The sequence below is a fragment of the Sorex araneus genome, chromosome 5, assembly GCF_027595985.1.
Source record: "Sorex araneus isolate mSorAra2 chromosome 5, mSorAra2.pri, whole genome shotgun sequence".
NCBI lineage: Eukaryota > Metazoa > Chordata > Mammalia > Eulipotyphla > Soricidae > Sorex > Sorex araneus.
In genome coordinates, this window is record NC_073306.1 from 206,917,034 (window position 1) to 206,930,691 (window position 13,658).

At 45.6% G+C, this 13,658-nt stretch overlaps 1 protein-coding gene across 1 annotated transcript in view; it reads right to left on the bottom strand.

The window, feature by feature from the left end:
* Positions 1-13,658, bottom strand: part of WDFY3 (WD repeat and FYVE domain containing 3) — a 284,440-nt gene that overhangs the window by 207,354 nt on the left and 63,428 nt on the right. The window contains 1 exon segment of the mRNA XM_055139598.1: positions 6,346-6,445. The gene's annotated coding sequence lies outside the window, so the exon portion shown is untranslated.

Consider the following 13,658-nt stretch of genomic DNA (forward strand, 5'->3'; position numbering starts at 1 on the left):
GCTCCTGCTGCCGCTGCCCTCCCAGGGCCGGGCGCACACTGTGACCGGCCATCTGGCGGGGGCAGCTGGCGGCACCGCCCGGGAGCCAGCCGCAGCGGGAGCTGCCCGGGAGAGCGGCCGTGACCGTGGGGGCGGGCAGGCCTCGGAGAAGGCGAGCACAGACCGTTCGACCCCGGGCGCTTGGTTACCACCGAAATGGGTCCATCAGTCTCGTTTGGTTCTGTTCGAGCTCGATGGAGACCGAGGCAGGCACTGCACATAACTCTGACTTCAAAACATGAGGCTTTCATTTCTTTTACTTCTCCAACCACTTCAAAACGCAGAAGCCACTCTTTTGTGTTGGCTTCTGTTCTGGGGTGCTCAGGGCTTCCTCCCGGGGGGAGGGGGGGTTGTAGGTACCACATATCCAGTGCTGAGGCAAGCACCTCACAGTGCTCCTCTCAGACCCAATGAAAAACAGCTGCTTTTGTCTTAAGTCACATGATTTACCAGTTTACACTGATAAGAGTTTCATCAATCCAACATTCCAACTCCACACCCCCACTAGAGTGTCCGTTTCCCGCCCCCACTATTTCAGACCCCCCATCCGCCCGCCCTCACTCCCCTCTCCTTTCTCAGGCCTTTATTTTTTTTAATTTACAGTGATTTACAAAGTTATTCATGATTGAGTTTCAGGCATACGATGTTCCAACAACCATCCCCTTCACCAGTGTCCACCTCCCCCCCTCCCCCCCAACAGAGTCCCCAGTTCCCCTCCCACGGTTCAGCAGGGCCACCCCTACACCCCTGCTGGGGGGTCCCCTCCTGTCCTCTCCGCAGTCACGCCCAGTGGCGAGCTTCCAAATGCAGCCCAGCTAAGCCGGCCTGCAGGACAGTCAGCGACCCCCGAAGGCCCCTCCTGCAGACCCCTTCTGCGTCCTGCCATGGCCAAGGTCCCCGAGCCCGAGACCTGCCGCTCTGGGCCCCGCTGGCCCTCGGGCGGGCAGCCAGAAAGCCCTGTCAGAAGCACCGCCCAGCTCCGTGGGGCTAGAACGCTTCTCCACAACTCAGACCCGATCCATTCCTCAACAGCAGAGACCCAGAGGTCAAAGGCTCAACTATTTCAGAAAGATAAATTTATATCCTGAGTTCCTTCCGTCTATCAATTATTCCATAAATACGGTACTGCTGACGTCATTAAACTTTACATCCCGAAACCTCCCCGCAAGAGGTTCTGTGTAAGAATGAAATCTGTGTTGCCTGCTGGAAGTCCCGAGTGCTTGTTTAATCATTTATTCAACAAATATTTATCAGGCAAGCCCGGGAGGCCAGCCGGCATCTAGCTGATCAGAGAGAGGGACACAAAAGTCCCCCCTGCATGGTCCTTTTGGAGCTTCAGCTCTGCGGAGGGGAGGGTGAAAGTGAAAACAAGGAACTAAGGGGGAAGTGGTGCCCAGGCAAAGAAACCCCGGGGCCTTTTCTCAGGCTGCCTCTGGAATGCTTTTCCACGGAGCTAACATCAGAAAGAAGCTTCAAGGAGTGCGGGGGCAATCCTTCAGAATTTCCAGGGGAAGAATTTTCCAGGCTGGGGCACAAGCAGAATCAAAGGCTGGGTGTAAGAACGTGCTGCAGGACCTTAATGAAGCCAGTGTGGCCGGCAGGGGGGCGGCTGCGGGTTCTCTGTGATACACTGTTTACTTCTCAGCTGCTTTGCATTCGCCCCCGGGCCAGGCCAGGCTCCCGGCTTCTTCCTCCCAGCCAGCCCGGCTGCTTTCTGCAGGGAAAGGTCTTTCCCCTGCAGTCACAGCACGCGGGCACCTGCGTGCAGGGGGTTCCGTGCGTGTGGAAGAGGTTTGCACCTGCCTGTGTGAATTTCAGCCTCTGCTGCCCCTGCAAGTCTGAGTTTGGGTCCTGGGATTTTTTCTCCTCGCTTCACTTGGGATAAAAGACTCCTTTCCCATTCTTTAATCTTAATTAGGTTCAGTTAGCTCCCGCCCGGGAACAGTGAGCAAAGGCTCTGACTTGATTTCCTTGAAGAGGAAAATTCTTTTATCCTATCTACTGTAGATAAATGTAAGACATTACTTAAAACCCTACATTTATACAAGGGCGGAATTTAAATTTCTCAATCCTCACATTTTCAACTTCAATCGAGAGACTTTTCTATTTGAAAATCTGAGAAACTACAGACCACTGAGCTCTAGAAACTGTAACTCTTGCTTTAAAAATGTAGCAGCTGGCCGGGAGATACCTCAGGGTGGAAGCACAGCCTGGCCCGCTGCAGCCCCGGGTCTGATGCCTGCAGGAAGAGCTGCCCAGGCCCCGGAGAAACCCGAACACCAGGCCAGGCTCCAAAATAAAAACACGCACAGATTAGCATGTTTACCAAGTCTACTTTAAAGACCTAAAAATATAAAAGTAACTAAAAATATAAAACTGGAAACTAGAGTAAATTTCCACTATCACTCCTATATTCAGGCTAAGAAATAATGGCAAAAACAGGTATCACAAACCAAAGGAATATTCTTTGAAAAAAAAATAAGCAAAAAATTGAAATTACAGAGACCGGAGCGATAGTACAGCGGGTAGGGCATTTGCCTTTGTACGCGGTCAACCCGGGTTCAATTCCCAAAATCCCATATGGTCCCCCAAGCACACCTGGAGTAATTCCTAAGTGCAGAGACAGGAGTAATCTCTGTGCATCGCTGGGTGGGACCCAAAAAAGAAAAAATAAACAAACAAACAGAACTTATGTAAATTGTTAAGTATGTTAGGTGGCATTATTAGTTTCAGACTATCAGGTCTGACTATGCTGATAAGGGCTAACTGTGGCTTCTGAGTCAAGTAATAGGAAAATATTTTATGCTTAGAAACCTTCACTTCCCCTGGAAGAAGGGAGGCACTCAACTGACATGTGAGTGATGATAAAAAGAGCAAAGCCCTTTTTTCAGATTCACGGACACCATCTTGGCTTATTTTGGCCAATTCCAGATTCTTAGATGAATTTAAAAACAGTTATTATCAACATGAGCCTGAGCAAATCTGACCATGACTGATACTTAAATGTCTATTTATTATTTTTCAAAAATAGAGCATCAGAAATTTAGTGAGCTCAAAGATATAATACTTGAAGTATAAACTGGAAATGCAATTAAATCCAGCTGTATTATTGTTAAGGAAGTCTTCCCATGAGCAGTGTTCTCCTGAATCACGGACAGGTGCTTCTAAAATATGAGTTCTTTCAAGTAGGTACATGCATCCTCAATCTCAGTTATATAACATCATTACTCATTTTTTCATAATTATAAAATTTAGTTTAGCTATTAGCTGTTGGACTAGAGCAGTAGCGCAGTAGCACAGTGGGTAAGGTGTTTGCCTTGCACGCAACTGACCCAGGTTCGAATCCTCCGTCCCTCTTGGAGAGACCGGCAAGCTACCGAGAATATCCCGCCCACACGTCAGAGCCTGGCAAGCTCCTCGTAGTGTAGTCGATATGCCAAAAACAGTAACAAGTCTCACAATGGAGACGTTACTGGTGCCCGCTCAAGCAAATTGATGAACAGTGGGATGACAGTGCTACCGTGCTACAGTTTAGCTATTGCTACATTATCAATTAGCAAACACAGAGTTCGTGTGTTCAAAGGATTTCCAAGCTAGAATATAAAAATTCTGTGTCAACTTTATTCCCTTGTTCATAAGTAGGCTTATTCATTTTTCACATCCAGGTATCAGTAAAAGATGGAAAGTTCACAATTTAGCCTCTCAGGCAGAGGTTGCAATTTATTTGGCCTACTTCTTTCTTTGCCACCAAAAGTTACTCAGCACACCCCTAGAAATCTCCCACCCCTTTTTTGTTGGGGCCCACACCCAGCGGAGCTCAAGGCTTATCCTGGCTCTTCATTCGAGAATTATTCCTGGGGGAATTCTACGGGCGGCAGGGGCCGAACCGCCGTGAGCAAGGCCAATGCCTTATCTGCTGCACTACATACAGCACTGGCGCGGAAACCCCCTCTTAAGTGAACAAACAGAAGTCTCCCCACACACACTGCTCCAAAGGCTGCCAGCTCTCCTCCCTCCCGTGGCTCCCGCATCCCTAGGAGGGCAAAAGGCATCCGCCTCTTGGGAAAACCCGGCTTTCGGCACGCAGGAGTGAGCTAGAGATACTACAGAAGTCATGTGGTGGGGAAGTGCCACTGTAAGTAATCAGTCATCAGCATACAAAGGACAAGGCGCGATGCATTCCGCCGTGTCCTGCCAACAGGCTGGCAGGGCTGGACCAATGTTCACGTGGTGAACAAAGGAGGAATGCCGTGATGAGAACCGCACAGACTGGGCCGAACTGGACGACGCACCAAAGGCTTTATTTTCCAGACTAACAATAAACACCCATGAAGCAAGAGCACCTTGGAGCTTCCGAGAATATTTCTACACAGTGCATGAGATGTGGAAAGAGTATCTGAAGAATTCTTCAATGATAAGGGCTGGGCTAGAAGAAGAAAAGGTGAAACAAGACACTTTACCCAATACAGAGCTGGAAATCCGGGAATGGGACATCTTTCGGGATCAAGGGGAAAGATAGAGATCACTGCAACTTCTAGCATGCTTGAGTGCAAGAACATTGTGCAACTACGTTAGAAATAGAGCAAAGGAATAAAAGTGAGTGGGGAAGATAAAGAAGAGATCATCTGACCATGATGCCACAAAAAAGCCATGAGAGCAATGGAAAACAAATTACCAAATGCTTTCTTTTCAGCAGATCGACTTTAGGGGGGAGAAACTCCAAATCAATAATAGTGAATTTTTTGTTGAAATATTGAATGTAATCAAAGTAAAGTGAAAGTAAAGTGAAATTTACCAGTTACACATGCAGGGTGGGGGGCTGGGGAGGTGGGGGGAAGGGGGGAGGTATATCGTGATTCTTGGTGGTGGAATATGTGCACTGGTGAAGGGATGGGTGTTTGAGCATTGTATAATATCTAATTAAAAAAATAAAAAATAAATCAATTTTAAAAAAAAATGAGTGACTTAAAACATAAAAAAAAAAAAGCCATGAGAGAATAAAGCAAAGGAGGGCCCGAGGCTCTGGCTCAGAAGGCTCGAACAGGTCTCCGAGCGGCACAGCCCGAGAGGAAGGATTCTATCAGACTAAACAAAGCTTTCCTTTCAATGGCTGTGAGATGGCTTTTTATTTTTCAAGTAGAAAGAAAACAAAAAAGAGAAAACAACCTATAAATGAATTTGTGGAACTAAATTTTAAAAGCAGTCAAGTATTCGGAAATTAAAAATACACACTGGGTTAAAAAACTTCCTGAAAGAATAGTCAATATTCCACCAAAACGTAAATATCCCAGATGCCTCCCCAGAGTCAATCACCTTAGTAATTCCCTGAGTGTTTCTGCAAAGACATATCTGTATAAGCAAGGATGGGCTGGAGCGATAGTACAGCGGGGAGGGCATTTGCCTTGCATGCCGCCGACCCGGGTTCGATTCCCAGCATCCCGTATGGTCCCCCTAGCACCGCCAGGAGTAATTCCTGAGTGCAGAGCCAGGAGTAACCCCTGAGCATCGCCAGGTGTGATGAAAAAAAAAAAAAAAGAAAGAAAAGAAAAAAGCAAATGGATGCACACAGAATAAAGCAAGTTGCTTTAAATAGCTTGCTAAAAATAATTCAGGGGGCCCAAAGCAATAGCACAGCAGGTAGGGTGCTTGCATGTGGTCCCTCGAGCACTTCCAACAGTCATCTCTGAGCACAGTGCCAGGAGTAATCCCTGAGCACAACTAGGATTATCCTCAAAAAAAAAAAAAATCAAGAACAAACTGAAAGCATGTTTATATTTCCTAATATGTTACAATGATAATCAAGTTTATCGAGACAGTGCTAAAGACATCTAGTCAGTTTTAAAGAGGTGTCTCTTGGGCCTGCGGGCACAGCAGGGAAGAAGCTTGCTTGCCTTGCATGCTGCTAACCTAGGTTTGATCCCTCGCACTATTGAGGGGTCTGTGGTCACCAAGCAATGCTGGGTAATAAGCTCTAAACATAGCAGGGCCTGGTCCTCTTACCAGAAATTTAAATTCGGGGGCTGGGCCTTTGCAACAATACAGTGGGGAGGGTGTTTGCTTGCATGTGGCCAACCAGTGTTTGAACCCTGGCATCCCATATGGTCCCTTGAGCACCACCAGGATTAATTCTGAATGCAGAGCCAGGAGTAACCCCTGAGCATCACTGGGCATGAGCCAAAAAAATATATATATTTTTTTAATTAGGCTACACTAAAATCTAAAATATCTTTCTCCTGACAAGTGCGGCCATGAATTCAACGACAGAAAAGCCTTTTTGAAAGCCCCACTAGTTTCTCGCACACTGACCTTCAGGGACTTCCTCGGATAACGGGTTCTGAATGTCTGACCACAAGCGGGGCCATTCCCCCGACGGTATTTCACTCAAGACTTGAAATCTGGGCTCCAACTGGAAAGAGGAAGAAAAGGTTACGAGTTAGTCTCTGTGTATTCTGAATATTTTCCTTCGGACGGCTAACTCGGGTCCACTGATATCCTGCACATGAGGGATCCTCAAGACTGGCTGGACGTGGGCAACCCACCAGTGACGCTTTCGTCCGACTCTGACTGAGCTGGGCATGTCTCTGAGGCTCACGAGAGGCTCTGAGGAGGAAACCTCCCGAGCTGTCACCTCACGCTCTCTGGGCAGGTGGAATCACCCAGCGCCAACCTGCATGAGACACCGCATGAGGAAACAGGGTCCTCAACTCTCCCTGAATTCAAAAGAATCGACACCCTTGAAGACAAACTGGGCTCAGATTTAATAACGAAACAGCCAGATACACGGATGGCCAAGTGGCTGCAAAACCCGCACGGGATGTGCGCAAGATTCCAGAAGTGTTTTCTCCAGGACCTCCTCCACGGAGATCCTAGCCCAGGAACACAGGAGGGGCGAAGCCTGTGTTGTGCAATGTCCGTGAACCACAAATGACTGCGTAAATATCATGTCAAAGTAAGTTCCACTGAACTGAAACAAACAAAAAAATCCACACGCAGTTCCTCAGCTGCCCTGGCCACATCTGAAGCATTCAGTACACAGTGTTATACGACCAGCCGAGTAGAGCACTGTTACCCGTCACTGAAAGATATTCCAGACAATGCTGGCTTGGCATCACAAAGCAAAAACACAGCTGCAAAACGACAGAGACTCTAGCCTAGGACTCTCACTTGACCTTTAAAGGAGGCCATGTGTGACTCAAACCCAGGAGACGGGGACAAAGCAGGCACGCACAGAGCCCACGGGTTTGCTCCCCGCCACCCCAGGGTCCTCCCCAGCAATGCAAAGAAGGCGCCCCGGTGGCCCTCGGCATCCCACAAGGAAAAGAGACAACATTCCACCAGCGCCGGTCAGATGCTGCTGATCAGGAGAACCCAAAGATACTGTAGTAACTTCAGGTCCGACATCCACCTTGTCATCAGAAACGTACACACAAAAAAAGTCAGGGGTGCCACAGGTGAGTTCCCATGGGAGACACACCTGTATTGTGTAATGAGCCAATTCTTCCAAACAGGCCGCATGCCACAGTGCTTAATTTCTAGATTAAATCAGCTGTTTGGGGGCTGGAGCGATAGTACAGCGGGGAGGGTGTTTGCCTTGCAGGCGGCCAGCCCGGGTTCGATCCCCAGCATCCCATAGGGTCCCCTGCGCACTGCCAGGAGTAATTCCTGAGTGCAGGAGCCAGGAGTAACCCCTGTGCATCGCCAGGTGTGACCCCCCCCAAAAAAAAGCAAAAAAAAAAAAAAAAGAAATAAAAATAAGTAACAAGCTGCTGATGTTCCAGTGGAGAAGGTCTCTCTCCGCGGCTGCTTGTTCCCAACAGAATCCTGAGAGTCTCGACTACCCCTGATGCCCCATTACCCGCAAGTAAAACCAAAGGGCCAAGAGAAATATCCATGCGAGCCAAAACCCACCCAGAAATAGGATGCAGCAGAGGCCATCGCCGCTGGCGCAAGGGGGTGCCAGGCACTGTGCCTAGTGCCGAGTGCCCCTCCCCCAGCCCTGGCACCACTGGGGAGACGCGGGCGGCCCCAACACCACTGGGGAGAGTCCTGCTGGGTGTCTCGCCAGCCTCTGAGCACTGTCACACATTGGTCCCCTTTAAAGAAAGCAAAATAGGCCTTCAGGTAAGAAAAGATCAAAGTCTATGATCCTCATTTTTTAAATTTTGTATATTTTGGGTGGGGTGGGCACCCCTGGGGATGCTCAGTGCTTAGTCTGACTCTGCACTTGGGAATAGCTCCTGGCAGTGCTGGGGGACCCTAAGAAAAATGGTGGTGCGGGGGGGGGGGGGGTCCGGGGGTCGAACCCAGGTCGGCCCCATGCAAAGCAAACACCCTAACTGCTATACTCTCTCTCCGGCTCCGTGATCTAAAATGTTGTGACCCTAACGTATAAATCCTGTCTTGAGTTCATTACTATTCCATAATTAAATTGTTATTAAATTGCATACTTCTAAATCTGGCAGCTCGACCATTTCTTATGCTTATGAAGGGAAATCTATATTCATCATCTGACCGCGCAATCACTGTCGTAGATATTTACTAAGCAATCAAACCTGGCCAATACAGCCACGAACCATCTCGGGCGCATGGCCTGTCTTCGTGGACACAGTCACATCCTTTCATTTCTGTGTCACTTGCGTCTACTCCCCTACTAAGATAGTCAAACATAGAGACCGCGGAGCTGACATGACAGGGGGACCAGTCCTCGACAGGAAATAAGAGAACTGATGATCGCACAAAACTTTGATTTCAGAGCATAGTGGGAGAAAGGGCAGAGCTGCAGTACAGAGTGTGGGGCATCTGTCTTGGACATGGCTGACCTGGGTCTGCACCCCAACATCACATACGGTCCCCCAGAACCACCAGGAATGAACCCTGAAAACAGAGCCAGGAGTAATCCCTGAGCACAGCTTGATGTGCCCCAAGTCTATATAATATATGTTTATATACAAATTTATATCACGATCACGAAATCCTATTAATCATCGATTTCTCGAGTGGGCTCAGTAACCTCTCCATTCGTCCATTCCCTGAGATCTTAGAAGTCTCTCTTGACTCAACTTTATATATATATATACACAAAATAAATATTTATATATATACTTATATACACAATATACACATAGATATTCAGTTCAAATGTCCTCCACCATTTTAATAGATACACAATCTGGCACATGCATACAGCAATAAATATGAGCAAACTTATTAATACCCAATAAAAACTTGAATGATGGTCAAAGGCATTCTCCTAAGTGCTGAAGTGAAATGTCTCAAAAGCCCCACACTATAAGCGTCTCATCCTTATGATATTCTTAGGGAAAACTACCAATGAAGAGAGGTTAGGTTAAAGAGTCTAACTATAAAGCAAGAGAGCAATGGAGTTTTCAGGATTGTCAAACTACTGGCTGCCCATATTGGATTATACTAATCTCCATGTACACTTGAGTTTACAGAACTATATACCAAAGAAAAATGCATTCTATTGGATGATGTTTTTTTAAAAAAACTGGAATATTAAGGTCTCTGTACCAACAAGAATGGACTGATCCCATTGTGTATGTTAGCAGACCACATCTCAAATTAAAAGTCTAATTTGAACTCAGGAATTACTGCTAATCAGAAAATAATTTCTATCAGCATCAAAAGCCAAAAAAAAAAAATCTTAACGGCACAATAAAATTTTTAAGTGAAAGAAGATTCAAAAGCATCTGGGTATGTGTGATGGTTTTACAATACTAACAAATTCTCAGGCTTTCAACTTCAAAAGAAGTCTATATTCCCTCATTCGGAATGAGGACTCACTTCTAACGAGCATTAGTGAAATTATACAACTTCCAAGATGAAACTTCCAAGACTAACTCATTAAGAAAAGTTCAAATCCGATCTCTGTATTTATAGTAATTCATCTTCCGGATCCACTCTCTGGATTAGGGAACTCATGCAAAGACTTGATTTGGTGCAGGAACATTAGCAGTTTAGCAAAGAGCTTCTAACCAACCATTTTAGTCTCACAGCCTTCCTGGGAGATGTTTATTATCAACATTTAAAGATGGGAAAAGCTTTATCATGTTGTTAAATGAAAGAAAAGCACAAAATTCTGAAATCAAACCAAATCACAAAGATTATAAAGACTTTCAGGAAAAAAAAAATCATGCTTTCCATTAGGTTGAATAAAATGAAGCCATTTTTGTTAGGGCATACAGAGTAAACCAATATTTTTCAACCTTTCTCAACCTGCAGCCAGAACCCGTCCTACACACTAGGCCAGAGACCAGTTAAGACCAACAAAGTCATAACCAAGGTGGTAAACCAGTAGTTCTCGAACCCTCTACCCCTGCAGGCCAGCACCAGCCCCCACAGAGGGTGGTTAAAGGCAAGAGGGCCAGTGTATCTGGGGTTTCATATGACCGCACCAAAGAGTGACAGGAAAGAAAGCCTAGCTACACACAAATATTATGGCAGAGGCATTTTCTTATTACTACTAAAAACTAATTAATACATTTGTGTTTTACAAGTTACAGAAGAAAAACGGAAGGCAAAATTGCTTACAATGATAAGGGCAAATTTTTATATGCATCATAAAAGGCCAATTATTAACCCAGTCTATTCTGAGAGAAAACAAAAATGCAAACATGAAAGTTCATATGTTTGTAACTATACCTCATGTGATTCACTAATAAAAATTAAAAAAAACTTCATGGATTATTTTCATTTATAGTGGAATACAAAATGTGTTTTCATTGAACAATATACCACTTTTTCCAAACAGACAAAAGCTGAAAAACTTATAAAAACTGAAATAATGATTGGAAAATTAATGCCCTACGACAAAAAAAAAACTACACACATATATATTTCCATTTTTAACTTTAAAAAAAAGCTAGTTATGAGACAGTCATCATGAGGGAAAAACGGAAAAGACTGATACTTTAGGACCATAGTAAAGAAGAAAAGATTACCACTCTAAATAGCAAATTAGTCTGACTTAAGTTCAATAACAAAATACTAATATTTGACATAATAGTATTAAATTAATTTAATGTTTGTAATAAAATGCTCCTAAATACCAAGTATGCTTGGACATGTATAATTTTATTTATTTGTGACAAGACAGATTCCAGATATTCATTTAACCTTCTATACAACCCTAATTAAATACTGTAATAAATCACACTTTGCAGAGGACAAAATTGAGGCCTAGAAAGGTTACATAACTAGTCCAAGTTCACAAACTAGTAAGTGGTAGTAAGTGCCCACTTAAATCAGACTGCCTCGTTCCAGTGCCACCGCTCTCAGTGACCTCACCATGCCAGCACTCACAGTCCACTTCACCAAGTGACCTCTCAGGGCCAACATACGGGGCACGCGTCCAAGCGGAGTCAACTTTCTGGTACCAACCTTGACAATCAAGGCCAACGTCTGAATGATTCAATGAAACAAACTGTTGTTTGTTCGAATATTAATTAATATTAATGAATATTAATTAATCAATATTAATAAATTAATAAACCCAGGCAAAAATCAATAAATCTCTGGCTTGTGAAAGGATAATTTGCCGTTTTTCATTGGTGCTAGCTTATCTTGTGGAGTAACAAATCACTGTTTCCTTTTCATTAGAGCGGGTGGCACACTTGAACCAGAGCGTGCAGGGTTGAGAAAATGCATTAGAGAAAGCCAAGCCTGGTGGCATCCACCCCCTGGTCCCCTGAGCATCCCCGAGTCCAGCTGGGCAGAGACCCCGTACTCCCGGGCACTGGATATCCACGGCAACGCTGCACCCTCCACCCCAACACTAACTGCGGGGCCATGAATCACTGGGAGGACCCCTGGGAACATCTGTTCTTATCACATGACACAGGAAGGGACAGGGGGCCCGTAATCCTCTGCCAATACCTGCAAGACCCAAGAGATAATGATAGAGAACAAAGAAGTGAGGTTTTGTGGGTGACCCTGCGTGCAAGGAGTCAGATACGGAGGTTCGCCGTTCACACCACTCTCCCACACACGTCAGGCGCTCCCAAACAAGGGGCGCTGTCCTGGGGATACTCCCGCAGCAGAAAACGGGCAAATACAGGTACGTGAGATGAATGCTTTTCCTTTGGCATCAGACATAAGGCACAAGAGTTCTAAGAAAAGGAGCACCCGCTGCAGCACACAGGAAGGGTCTACTGCAACCGCTGCTTCCTAAGGGAGAAACAGCGGAGACCAGAAGTTGAACTCAGAGCATCTTTGCCTTCAAGCAGTACATTATCCAGATTTATATCTGACAATGAAATGCTTAATGTGCAATTTAAGATGATTTTCATAATTATAAAATTTTATAAGCAGAAATGGTTTTCATAATCATGTTTCAGTTCATTCTCCCACTCTTACATTAGACTACAAAAAATAACCTTTGAAGGCGCCAGAGTTGCGATGGTCTGAGAAAAGCAACACGGCACGGCACATGACCATTTAATAAAGACAGTTCTCAGGTACTGAAGAAACTATGCTACTCGAACACATCTCTATGTTATATTTCTCTATCCCCCTTATTTTATCTTACTTAAAACTTCCCAGGACAGGACCGCACCACACCCGGAAGCACGGGCAGTCACCCCCACAAACCCACTCCAGCACCATCGTGTAAGCTCCTCCGGCCTTGCTTCAGAGACCCATAAATAAATCTTGAAAGAGATCAAAAGGCGCAGTTAATCTTGAACTTATGCAAGGCTGAACAGACAGGGTAAATCAGGAGGGGGGAGGTACGTGGGTCAGCCTGGTGCCTGCCCAAGCAAAGCCCCCGGCAGTGTGACCATACCCCCAGCTGAACTCCATCACCTTGGGATGAACCTCAAGAAATATAACCTGCTGAAAATTCGGATATGCGGGTTTTGTGACTGAAATCTCCAGGCTTTCTCGGTTCTGGATAGGCTACCTCCACCCACCTCCCTGTACTTCTGGAAACCTTGGCAGTCACGATCATACCCCAAAGCTGCCACCCAATTAAAAAGCAACTCCAGCTTTCCCAAGAAAATTGCTTAAGGCCCTGAACAAACACAATGACCTCTTAGTACCTGTTTTGCAAACCAAAATGCACGAAAGGAGAGAGAAAGGCGAAAAGTGCCTGCCACAGAGGCAGACTTGGGGGGCGGGGGTGGGGTGTTGGTAATGGTGGGAGCAAAACAGGGGACACTGGTGGTGGGAAATGTACACTGGTGGAGGGATGGATGTTGGATCATTGTTTGACTGAAACCCAATTATGAACAGCTTTGTAATGGCCTATCTCATGAATATGAACAGCTTTGTAATGGTCTGTCTATGAATATTCCATTAAAATTTAAATAAACGAATGAATAAATAAAACCTCTACAATAAGCCTCTCAATGAGAGACGTTACTGGTGCCCACTCGAACAAATCAATGAGCAACGGGATGACAGTGACAGTGAAGGAGAACGGAATGGATGTGCCCACCAAATCTAACACCTGTTTCAAGACGACGCTTCTGCTCAGAGGCACACATGTTGACAGAGCACATGCATGTTTGTTACACCAGACAAGGCCCTAGTCACTTTAGGTAAGTTCATTCATCTAATCTTCAAACTATCTCTGTGCTCATCTTCTCTAGCAGATGCAG